General features: G+C 42.5%; 1 protein-coding gene across 7 annotated transcripts in view; it reads right to left on the bottom strand.

The window, feature by feature from the left end:
• Window positions 1-13676, bottom strand: part of tns1b (tensin 1b) — a 167291-nt gene that overhangs the window by 87399 nt on the left and 66216 nt on the right. The gene's annotated exons all lie outside the window — the stretch shown is intronic.

Raw genomic sequence — 13676 nt, 5'->3', positions numbered from 1 at the left:
TGATGCTCAAAAGGCACGGGTGTTTGACTGGTGGTGGTCAAATGAAGAAAGAAGAAACTTCCTTTTCCGGGGTGTTTTCAGTGTGAAAACAGATGGGAGACACTGAGCCCGGTCCAACCGAAAACCAAAATACTTCAGAAATCAATGCTTATGAATGAAAAGATTTATCCATGAGTTAAGTGGCCATTGTGAATGAAGTAGTGTGATACAGTAATGAAAAGCTAGCTATGACAAGTGGCATTTTGATGACACTCTGCAGGATATGAAACAAAGAGCCACTTCAAGAAGAAGTCTGCAGCCATCAAAAAGGCTGCGGTAACTGCCAATGAGTTGAATGGCATGTGCAATAAAACTCAAGCTGCTTACACTGAGGAAAATGTGCTGCAAACAGTCTCATTCTCTATTGAGCTGACGTACAAATAGGCTCAACACTGATTATAATTAGCTGGTAAATACGTAATCTTTGATGACCCGCCCCCAGCGTCGCCACAGTACTACAACCGCTGACTTAAAGGTCAGACTGAGTGTAGGTGGTCTACCCACGCCAGAATAGCTCACATTCTCCCTCATGCTAAGTAGTTGCTTCCTAAATAGTTGAAGCTAGAGCAGATCTTAGCACACTTCCAGTCTGGTCAAGTAGTCAGAGCCAGTTCCCAGAAACCACAGGGAGTATTTATCCAAACACAGGGTGCAGGTGAGCACTTAGTGGTGGGCTAGCCACAGGTCAAGGAGCGGGAAACCACCATGTGAAAAATACTCCTGACACATATTTGAGATACTAAAAAAAAGAAAATATTGTAAGTAAGTAAAGTAATAAGATATCTAAAAGATTTGGAAGGTGAAACTTATGTTGCTTATGACAACATTGTATCCTACTGGTAAGCCACTACCTGTTGTCTTGAAGGAATGAAGGGAAAAAAATCACATTCCATTTTTCAAACTACTTCATGCAAATTCTCTCCATGTTTTGTGAGACTCAATTTACATCCATTTACATTTGTGAAACAGCACACCTGAAGATTGCTGCAAAGAGCCTGCACATTGACCACAAAGGGGAAAAAATCCAACATCAAGGCTCTCACTGATGCAAAATAAAATAAAATAAAAACATTTATAAAAATGTGCAAACAAATGTGACAAAAGTAGTAGTAAACAACGCTCAAAACTGGTTATGGTGTAAATGTGAAAAACGCAGCAAAATGTTTCATCTGGAACTATTTCCTGCCAAACAACGCCGGTGAACTATAGCTAGCCACCAAAAATTAGATTCAGTTTGCCCGTGTTCTTCAGCAGGAAATACTTCCCAGCCCATCTCTTTGTCCCTGAGGGCTGTGGATTACGAGTATTCATGTCACTGTTTGGGAAAGAGCTGTTGCAGTTGAGTTTTTCCACAAGTAAATTTTTGACAGTTTGAGTGTTTTGTTATTTTGGGTGGGCTGTTGCTTTAAGAGAATACATGGAACAAAGCCCAGTGTGGACAGTGCGAGTACACTATGCAAGTAATGTCAGTAACATACAACCATATGTGCATATGATCTGAATCAGGCATGGAAACAATCCATAAAACTAAACACAGCGGACGAGACGTAACCGGGGCTTCCGAATCACTTCAGAGTTTACATGGAAAGCTACACAAAGCCTTTGTCAGTGCTCTGCGGTGCGTGGGGAGAAGGAGGGCCGGCCGAGAGCGTGTGTTGATGCTATCGGGAGTGTTCAAATGAGTGTAATATAATAAAGGGTAATTGTGTTGTTGCATTCCGTACATGCTTGTGTTAACAGCATTAAACCAGGGTCCATTTCCCGCAGACAAAAGTCCATGTCAGACGACTCTGGCTTGTGGAACCGCGTTCGCTTCCAGTCAACTTCCTGCTAGCTACTGAGACTCTCCAGACACAGTGACGTTATGTAACCGCTATCAGTCTCTCCAGTCTGAATATGCTAATGACCCTGCTAATGACCTGGTCAGTAGTGAGCCGTAAACATCCTGGGATTCATTAATTTAGCTGAATAACCTACGGTAAAATGTCTGCTATGCTAGTGTCTATAAATCACATACCTAATATAGGAAAATCAAATAGTGGAGTGATAGATTGTGGCAAGGAAAAGTACATTCCAGCCGCACTCCAAACCATCATAACATAAGTAATAAATCGATTGCCATGCAGGTTAGTTTATTTCCACCGTGGAAAAGAGTGTGGGCCCGTGCATCGCTGCTAAAACCTTCCCTGGACTCTTCGCTGGCATATAAACACACAGCTGCCCTGAGTGCTTTTATGTTTATCCAGATCCTCGCATCTGGCACGTCCCAGCAGAACTATTCAGTGTGCAAATTCAATTTGTGAGGCGTAACCAATAACAGAGGGCTTTCTGTGGCCGTGATGGTGGAGCGTGCCAGAGTGTGAGTCTGTATGGACTTATTGGGATATTATCAAAGCACAAAGGAATGATGGGAGAGCTCCTAGGTCCAGGTGCCCATGCCCACTCACTCTGTGTGTGCCTGTCTGTCTCTCTCTACGAGGACTGAGTTGATTGGGGAAATCCAAAATTGCAACATTAGCTTATCAGATTAAAAGGAACCTGTATTAATACATGTCTACACCGATCCTGTTTTGTCTCTCTTAAAACCTGCATCTCTCTTTCTTTCTTTCTCTGTCCATCCACGGCCTCCAGACATTGTCCTGTGGAACATCACACTTACTGAGTGAACTGGACTGTGGGACATCTATATAAATGAACGGCAGTTTCTAAACACAACCTCTTGCGTCAGTGCTACCGATTTACGCTTCATAGCATCAAAAAATGGTTCAGCAATGGAGGGGCTTTCATTTCTTTTATGTGCCTATCTTTGCATCAGTGACTGTATAGTTTATGTACTGTGCATGTGTGTCAGTGTTTACATCATATGTGCATGCAGTGTGGGTTTGCCTCTGTATGTGCATGAGAGACAGTGCATGAGAGAGAGTGCATATCTGTACGCTTAATTAACCCTTTATCAATTTCTCTTTGGAGGCTGCATCACTGCAGCACAAAGAAAAGGATGATAAAACTGCACTAAATAAAACGCTATTCAAGATTGTGATGTTCTTACAACATCTTGATCATGTTAATACAGCGCTCCTGTTGGCACGTACTGCATGTTTATGTGCTTTTGTATACGAACAACTTGCAGCCCGCCAGGCTCTTACATCCTCTATACTGTATCCCTGCCATGTTTCTTCTCCACGGCCAGGACTCAAGTGGCCTTCTCCCGACCACAGCGCCTGCTCATTCTCACCCTGTCTTTGTTTGGCAGGACTGACAGCGTGTAGAGGGGAGAAGCTACGGCTTGTTTCTTTTGTTCCAAAGTTACAGCGGGGGTCACACTCCCTTCGCAGACCCTTTCAGCTGAGAGCCAGTATTTACCAGCACGCTGATTTACACATTTAGCATGGCTCTCACTGTCTGGCACAAGGCCAAGAGGTAGAGGAAGGGGAGGGCGGCTGAAGAGAAGGGAGAGGGCAAGACGAGCAAGCAGAGTTAAACAGAGGACATTCAGGTGATGTAATGCACCCTTTGGCTGCCATAGAAAGTCCTCAGCTCTTGGAGAACACTGGCTGTGAACAGCTGAGTGTGCTACTAAACGTACAACTGGGTCATCTTAACAGAGCTAGTTCATGGTAGTCATGGTTCATTTTCGTGGTGCTTTTGATTGGAAATTTGCCATTTTACCACTGAAATATCATTGATTTTGTGTTTAGAGCACAGCTTGTCAGCTAGACCAGAGGACCAGAGGGGTGAGGCCTAAAGACAAAACAGTTTACTCTGTTATAGCACCCTAAAGTTAAAAACAGATCTACCTACGTCTCCACAACATTTGATGTTGCCAGATGTGGTTGCAAAGGGATCTGTGCGAGATGCTGAGTGCATCTATCTTCTATTCACATTCTGGCATGGGATGTGCACGGCCCAGGACAGGAAGACTCTGCAACGAGTGATTAAAACTGCCCAACACATCATTGGTACCCATCTACCAAGCCTCAGTGATATTGGGGAGGTGAGGTGCCTGCACAGAGCCAAAAGGATCCTAAAAGACAACACCCACCCAGCCACAGCCTGTTCACCCTGCTGCCGTCAGGAAAAAGATACAGAAGTATTCGCTGCCGTATCACCAGACTACAGAGCAGCTTCTTTCATCAGGCTGTGAGACTACTAAATGCACCATCTGCACTCCTCCATGTTTAATAATTTTTATTTTTTATACAATCAATCCTTGTAGTTCAGATCATGGAAAGGCAAAACACTTCAAGGATTGTCGAAATACTGGCAGTAGCAAACAAAACTACAACAGCTTGGGATCAGACCAGATTCTTCCAGTCTGTGTTTCGTTAGCCTATGTGTAGCACAGCAGTGTAAATATGTGTTGCAAAAGAACTCTCACAAGTTCTTGACTAGCAGAATGTGAATATGCGAGGTTTGGGTGCACATTAGTGCGAAGTGTTTTGCTACTGTGAAGACATGCACTGAATAACAGCACAAATATAGGTCTTTTCCATGATACAGTTGCTTGAAAGACTTTGATCATACTGCACAAACTCTATGGAATTATCTTGTTGCCTTTTTTGCCCCTTTTCTGCAGCTTTAAAAATGTGGCATTCATCTGCCTTCAGCTGTTTTGGAGAATGCCGCTATGGGTACGCAGCTACCTCCCAGTGTGTTGTATGAACAAAGACACTTCCTTTCTGCTCCAAGTGGCACTAGGGGTGAGTGGAAAAAGACAAAAAAAAAACCTTTTGGAGTGCACTGTTGAAATAACACTGGTTCCAACTAGACAGCACTACAATCTCACAGACATTAGAACGGCATAGCTGCCATCAGTTTAAAAGAAGCCACCCACATTGAAATGGCACGTAAGCCAGCACAGCAAGAGGAGTCATAATGACCTCAGCGACACTTCACAGGTGCTCACTTCCCACAAACTGTGGCTATTGGTGATTAATTCCTGCATTCCTGTGTTCCTCCTTAACTCCTGTGGGCTAGCAACTGTTCAGTCGAGTGGTTTGCAAGACAGCCTGCAGGTAGACCTGTGCTACCAAATAAATGATGCTGTAAACTAAGCCAGATTTGGCAGAGCTGTCAGAACTGAATATTAATTGAGAGCATCATGATAAAGAGTAAAGTTTTTCAAATTGTCAAGATTTTCTTGATGTAGTGTAGGTCCTTGCTCATTTTCATTACAAATCTGAAAAAGAGCACAGCATGAAGCTATTACCCACACTGAAGGCTAATTAATTCCCATTTTGTATCACAGTGGCACTGTTTGGGTCACATGGAAACATTTTTAAAGTAATGTGGCCAAGTATTTGCTCACACTCACAAAGAGGAACCACAGTGAAGACATGCAAAGAGAATCAGAAAGAGACATATGGATTGGGAGAGAGAAACACAGAAAAAGACAGAGACATAAAGAAAAAAATGCAGAAGGCAAGATGAAGATTATTTCATAGTCCATTCCAAGTAGAGGGCTGCAAGCCAGGCAAACCAAGCCAGGAGGAAATTCTCCTCAGTCACTGGGAAACTTATCAGGACAATTACTGAAAGTTAATTTTGTCCTGACACTACAGGAGCGACTGCCAGGTTAGGGCTCGAAGACGCAAGCCTATACTGGCAGGAAATTGCACTGATATAGTTTGATATATGCCTTCCGCTGCACCCTTGGAAATATAGCATTATAACCACATAATATGATATTGTGGCCATTACAGTTATTGTGGTTAATATGCACAGTGGGGTATATTATACAGTGGAATACAGGCTTTACCACAATCTAAACCATAATGTCGCTTTGATACTTTGAGCCATATATGCTTTTGAGAAAAAAAAAAAAATGCAATGGCGTACTTTGTCATCCACACTTCCTACCATAACCACTATCGCTGTAGCCTACACTGACATCATATGAGGAGTGTCTCAGTGTTGGAAGGCAGGAGTTGTTGTTGTCACAGGGCAGACTGGACAAGCTGAGGCGGGCCTGTGCTAACATTCAACCATGCTGACATTTAACACACAGAGACAGGATGAGTTATAACCCCGCCAAAAGCCCCTTGGAGGGAAGGATATTCCAGACTTGTGTTAAGATACAAGGTTCCAACAGGCAGCTGCCACACTAACTCACCTTCACGCCTACACACTTTGAGAGATGGATGGGCAAGTTTTGGTTTCACGTTTAATCCCACTAAAGTCCTTCCCTCTCTTTCTCTCCCTCTCTCAACATCTCCCTCTTCCCCCGCCTTTATCTCTGTTTCTCAGCTCCATTTCTTACATGCATTTTCTTCTTTTTTCTCCTCATGCGTACATTAACAATGGGGTATTTTTCTCTCTCTTTTTCCCTCTTTTCGCTCTCCAGTTTTGCAGATTTTTGATGTTCAGATAGATAGAGAAATAATTGAATTTAGCTGAATGACATTGATCCATTTATACAAAAATGCATGCCAGCTGCATAACCTGACTCCAGTGAGCAGCTGCACTATGCTTCCATAGCAAATATTAATGACAAATCAAGGAGAACAGAGTCAACAGCACCATTAGTAGGTAATGAACAAGCTAACAGCTTTTGTAGAACATGGGTGCACAGAAATGTTTAAACAGTGCTGAAAAGCTAATATCAGTACTATGCCGTGATTTGCGGAATTTACACAGCAATTAACTTGTGTCTCTTAAATCCTCCGGTCTTTTAATTTAATTACAGTGGCTGGATTTATGTAGAATTACCCATGTGGATGACAGAGCACACAAAATTTGTAGTAAAAGTAAACATGAGCTGTTATGTACATCATGACACATGGAAAGCTGTTGAAAATAAAGCACATAGGTTATTTACAGTTGTAATGAGCATTTTTCCTAGAAAAATAATTTCACTGATCACAGTGCTGTTAAGAGTTGCAAGGACGTTGCATTTCCACTGCACCCCAGCACGAGTAATGACAAATTTAGTGCTCACAACTAGACAAACAACTCTCTCCATGTTTTATCACACAAGCCTGTGAGTCTCAGCTGCATGGAGGGTGATTCAGGAACCTGGCACCAGCTTTTCCTGTCTTTATGTTCAAGACCGAGCCTCCTTCCCCATCAATCAGGCATGGAGAGCAAACAACAACACCAGGGCTTTCTGGCAAAACCAAGGAAACAGGTCTGCTTTTTATAAACATTCCTGAAAGAGACGTGGAGGGCTGATAAGAAGGGGAAAAAAAATTCTCCACCCTCCTCGTCTGACTGCTGGCACATGCATATAGGAGGCATATTTCACATAGTGTTCATACTCTGTCACAAATATTCTGTCATGTGTAAGCAAATTGCAGATTCAAATTTGATTTTTAATTGATTTGGCTAAATTTGAATCAAATCCACCCCCATTTCATGCAATTACCAAACTGTGGACATTTTTTTACACCACTTTCCCATGAGAATTATACTCTTACCTAGTCTGAAAGTTGTCATTTGTTACCCTAAACCATTTTCCTCTCTGACAAGTTATGCCCTATGGAACGTGGCCAGGCTCTGGTCCTGGAAATCAGCCACAAATCTGAAAAGAAGCTGTACACAGTGACGTAGTGTGCGACCACAGAAGTTCACAAGACCGCCATCTTGTCAAAGACCATTAAGTTTGCACTAAGGAATCAAAGAGCAAGAACTCAAACCAGAGCAACGCTTTGGCTAGGAAGGAGACAAGCAAGCTAGTGTGGTCTTGAAGTTGAAATCTTGAGATGTGGCCTCTGTCAGTGAAGGATGTCAAAGAAAGTGTGTTATATGGATAAACTTTATGTGTTTTGCCTTACATTAAAGTGAATAGATATCAAAGTCCTTAGATCTTTAAATCTCCAAATATTAACTCATGCTCCTTCTTCCTTCATGTCTATCAAACAAAAGGCATTAAAAGGTGTGCCATATTTGGAGAGTTGGCCTTGGAGCATTCTGGAAGATAAGTGGTCAACGGCACCTGCTATGTTACTGCAACATCATGGGTTCAAATCTAGCCCAGGACCTTGGTTGAGTAGCCTGAATCCACCCCCATCCTCATCTTTCTTCTCTTTCACTACTGTGTCTGTCAAATAAAGGCCAAAAATCATGACACTGGAAGGATGATCTTTGATGACAAGAAATCCATATGTTTCTCTCAAGAGAGTGGGAATGTAAAATAAAAAAAAAAACTCATAGCAACATAAATCTTGTACACCTCCAAAATAATCCACATCCACCCTGAAAGTATTGGATTTGAGAAATTGGCTGAACCTAATTCTCCACCAGAGTATCCTGGCATGGTATAAATTTTACCCCATGCATCTGAGGGCATCAGGGCAACGAGAACTGAACACATCTCTCAATCTGCCAGTTAAATATTCCAGAACCATCCACATGGCCCAAACATAACAAAGCCTCAGCTGAAATTCATTGAAGGAGCCACATTCAATAAGCCTCATATTGCTTTGAAGCAAAATACGCCTGTGTTTGTGAGATGGTGTGCTGCAGGGGTCAAATAAGGCCTTCCACTTGGTACCTCTACCCCAGCTAGGAAATGTGGTAAGCAGACAAACAACACACAGCCGTTGGTTATAACAGTTCTGGCAGCTGTGCAGCGGCCTGATGTTGTCATAGTAAGTGAGGAACAATGTCACTTAGTGACCAAAAATGTAAAGCCCCTTGTCAAACTTGCAGGTCGTGCCAAAGCCAAGGAAAGTGAACAGATGAGTGTATGTATGAAGGATAATTTTCCTCCTTCCTTCTCATTTTCTTCCTTCAGAAAGGGCCATTATACCAGGTTGGCCCCTAAAGTCTGACTGCTTGGAATCATTAAAAAAAATTAGCCATCATTGAGTGTTTCAGTATAATGTTCCCCTTATAAGGGATATTATGAGGAGTTCCTCCATTTAAGGGGTATTAGAGTCTAAGGGTCTGCAGATAGCTTTCGTCTGAGAGTGCTGGCACCAGTGCCCACTAATGCAGAGATGCAGAGATTGTGGGACGCACTGTACACAATTTGTGGAACAAGTTACAAGGATTTAGGAGCCATTATTAACAAGGAACCAAAAGAATGGAAATTATCATGCTAAAAAAAACCTCCAAAAAAGCCAAAAAGCTTACTTTATGGCCAGGTGGGAACAGCTGTTTGAACAAACTTACAGCAAACAATAAAAACAGAGAATGCTGGGCCTTACTTTGTCAGAAACTAAGAAAACAAATTGGTGAGTGAGTGGGCCTGATTTGGTCAGAGTTGGTGGACTTTCTCATGTCTGACCTACAATGAGCTATTATAACCTCTGAACAGGGTGAATCCTACAGGGTCCACTGTTCATTTTTACCGCAACATTATGCCCCGGATATGTTCCCTCTTTCACTCTTTAAATGGCTTCCTTTGGGCCTGTGACAGCAGTTTCTTCATGTTAGGTGCCAGATGATCTGCAAAGTAACTACTGTAGATACCCTTCAAACGTTTTACTGCTCCCCTGTAAGATGCTATTCATTATACTAAAAGCCTTTATGCTTTGGCATGGCTGTAGGTTACGTATGCTGCTAATGTATTGCGGAGTCAGGGTATGTACCAGCGTTGAGCCCAGAGGACAAAAGGTACAAACAGGTTGCTGTGCACACATTTTAGATATGCTGAGCTTTCTATTATTTATCCTAGTAGTGGACACAGAAAATGTCATCACTACTACTACATCTGTATCAGATTTGAAGGAATATATACTATTCTATACATTGATTTACTTGAGTATAATACAAAGCTAAGATTGCGTATATAGAAGTGTAAATAGTTTACCTGGCATATAACACAGTGCATCTTCATACTCTTGAATCAACTCGGCAGTGCTAAGTTGAGTCTCTCTCACTCTCTCTGTGTCTCGCTCTTTCTCTCTCTCTCTCCCTCTCTCTCTAGTTATAGTTTTATTTGTCGGGGATAAATAAAGCATATTGAGGACTGTAACTGATTAAGTGCGAAATATAAAGGAGGCTACATATAAGTACTGTACAACTACTATCAGTTATGGTGCTCCAGACACACTAATGGCTATTAAACTGAAGGAGGCATCAGGGTTGATGAATTGCTCTCATTCTCATGATTACAGTGGAACTGTAAGTATGCTCATGCATTATAGGCATGTGGGGAATGTAAGAGGAGAGAAGAGAAGAGAAGAGAAGAGAAGAGAAGAGAAGAGAAGAGAAGAGAAGAGAAGAGAAGAGAAGAGAAGAGAAGAAAGAGAGGACTGTTCAAAAACAAGAGCTTGTAACAGCGGATTAAAAAAGTGCATAAGGGAAATAAAAAAAACAACAATGTTTCATTCAGACACTCATCTGGCTATGCCTATTGTGGTTTATGTGGTGATGTGAATTGACATAAGCCTTCAAGTCCCATAACAAGAGTTTTTAAGGAAAGCATTCATCAACCAGCAGTCCTAAACACACAGTAAAAAAAAAAAAAACTCAATGTCAAAGGGATTAGAGTTATAATTGAATAAAAACGCTCCTTTAAAATAATTGGTAAAGCAAGAAGCTGTGTCTACAAAGACTGAAACACACATATACACAAAAATGCAGGGGCGTGTGTGTGCATACACTCACACACACTCACACACTAAGTAGAGCTGACGTCAGTGGAGGAGCATGAGAATTCACGCTGGTGGCTTTTTATGGTCTGCGGACCACTGCGTTATCCCTTCCCACACAAAAACACACACACACACATGCACATAAACATACACATACTGTCACTAAAACACACACCATTTGAAACTGCCCATCCCCTCCAACAAGGCTGTCCTGGCTGCATGGCTGTGGTTAGGCATCTATCATGACTTGCCCGGGTGGTGAGGGAAGTGGGCGGGGGGTTAACTGGAGCGCTGCTCTCCCCGGCAGATAGTAATGATGAAAAATGTCTTTTCTGAAACCCACTCCGCCACGGGCTCTCTGCCAGTGGATGTGCAGCATTCCCACACAAACAGCAGTCATGGGTAGTAATGCTGCTGGTTTTGGTTTACGTTTGCATTGGCCACTGCATCCAAGGAATTTGGGTATGCGCTGAAGTAACTGGGAAGGGGTTTCGTCACAGAGCTTACGGGAGTTGGCATCACTGGTGGTGTTACTGCGGTTTGCCCCTCCTACACATTACAGTGGCACAAACTGTCTAAAATGTTGGTTACGTAGAAATGCACTGTACATACAGCAGACCTTCATACAATTTCTGCATGTGTAGTATTTGGGGGTAGTTTAACTCAAACCTTAACGACCATACCACTAAATGTCTAATTTGAATCAAACTCTAATATTTACGCCTAATCCAAAAAGGGCTCCTTGCTGAGGTAAGGACTAAACATTGCCCTCATTATGTGTGATTTGGCTCAGCTGGCTCACTTCATAATGGTGTTCAGGAGTTAAAGGTTAAGAGTTTGAATCTGACAGCAGCCAGTAGACGCCTTTTCCTCTTTGCACTTTGACTTGTAAATCTTCTAACTTTTCTGGATTTTTGTTTCTCTGTAAAGCACATCGAATTGTCGTGCTGTGTGAAATGTGCTATATAAATCAAGTTGCCTTGCCTTGCCTTGCCTTTCCGCTATTGTGCCAAAAGTGAGAGAGCTTGTTCGTGCCAAGGCCAGTTGCGTTTCCAGTGTCACTTCCGGTCTTTGATCATACCTCAGTGGGGCTGTGTTGGGGTCAGTTTCCAGGGTCATAGACAGGGCTTACCTGGCCTTGGGAGAGGACACGGCTGCAGCTGCTAAGTACAGATGACAACGCAGCCGCTGTCATGTCTTGTGGTTTATGTGGTGATGTGAATTGGTGGTACACTTGGGATCACTTTACATAAAGTGATCAAACAAGGACATTAGGGCTCTCTTCACTATCTGGACAGAGGATAATGTCTAATGACAATCGACAGTGTCTGCTGAAATGAGGATATGATGAACTATATAGCAGGAGAGCTGGGACTCGTCCATGAAAAACTGAAAAACTGAAGTCTCAGTACAAGGCAGTTTAAGCACACAATGCACAAAGTGGCGTCCAAAGGAAAAAAAAAAAAAAAAAACCTTGCCCCGCAATCAGCAGCGAGACTGCCCAGGACACCATAGTTGCATTGCCAGAGTCAGTTCTTTGGTATTAATTTACTGCCATCCATATTGCCAGTGGGACAATAAAAGAAATTAAATGGTTTGTGTTCTCATGGCCTGAGGCCGTGGGCCATTAACACCGTCTGTCCTGTCAAGTGTCCTGGAGCAAAGCACCAAATCTCTAAATGTCTATGATGTCCCTTCAGTTGGTGCAAGTTTTTGTATATGTACAGTGAGAGGTTTGGGGATTTTTGTTGGCCTGTTGGTGGTGCTGTGGTGGACCAGTCAGTTGTATGTTGTAGATACAGTGATGGACCAATCAGGCTCATATTTAAAATTCCAGACTCCGGTATCAAAATCCATCATTCCCTCACATTTTATCCAAAACAGGCCAGCAGAGGCTCAGAGGTCATGTGTGCCAGACAGACAAGAGCTCTATCTGGAGTCTCCTCCCTCAACTTTAATCATGGGCAACAATGAGTGTGTCTACAGCATGTTTACATGAGGAATATTTTCAGATATAAATACAGTTTTACTGTATAATTTTACAACTGGCAGCCCTAAATTCCAATAAAAAAATTCTGTAAGAATTTGGACACCCACACACAGGGCTGGCAGTGAAAACCATAAGTCAGCATTACCTCCGGGATGTACAGTACAGCATACAGTGTGAGCTTGCCAATTTGTTGATGAATATGTTCTATGTGTACGAACCATGCCCTGCCCCTTTTTCTTCCCAATTTGAGGCAAATTGGGGGCAATTGCGTCTAGTCCAAGTGCCAAAAATCCCCAACTGCTGCAGGCTTTCTCACGCTTGAGGCTATGCTTGGTGCACTGTATGCAATCTGCATTGCAAGGACTCATTGTGAAACACTGAGGTTGGGGTCATGGCTGCAGACACACAAACACTGCAATCTCATACACACAAAGCACACAAGCAGACAAACCCGTACACAGTCTGTGTGTCACGCAAACCTCACACAAGCACTCAACTTTGAGCAAATAAGCATATGTATAAATATTTGCTATGTCAAGCACAATGTCTATTACTGCTAACATTTCCAAAAGGAGTTCATGTACATCATCATTGATTGCAAAACATGTAATGCTGTAAAGTGATAAGAAAGTGTAAGAATACCATTGTAATAGATTATTAAATATACAAGCATGTGTGATGTCCTGCTAATGACATCACAGATGTCTCTGAAGTGACACAGCTGACTACAACAGATGACAGCTGAACCCTCTACCCAAAACAATTGTTACCACTTGCTTTCTTTAAGTGCCTTAGCCTCTAGGTCAAAAAGGTGAGGCAAGGTTAGAACATGAGCTATAGTAAACACACACACACACACACACACACACACACACACACACACACACACACACACACACACACACAGTTTTATGTAAAGTGATCCTAAGTGTACCACCTATTGTGCATTGTGCGAAGTGAAATGCCCTCTTCACATTAAAAAACAGGATCCAGAGGAACACAAAGCCATTGTTTCACATTTAGGATCAGTCATTTAGGGAGGAGAGAAGAGAAGAGAAGAGAAGAGAAGAGAAGAGAAGAGAAGAGAAGAGAAGAGAAGAGAAGAG

Source organism: Myripristis murdjan, chromosome 21, assembly GCF_902150065.1.
Source record: "Myripristis murdjan chromosome 21, fMyrMur1.1, whole genome shotgun sequence".
Classification (NCBI taxonomy): Eukaryota; Metazoa; Chordata; class Actinopteri; order Holocentriformes; family Holocentridae; genus Myripristis; species Myripristis murdjan.
Note: the sequence above shows the minus strand (reverse complement) of the source record. Positions and strands in the feature narration are given on the sequence as shown.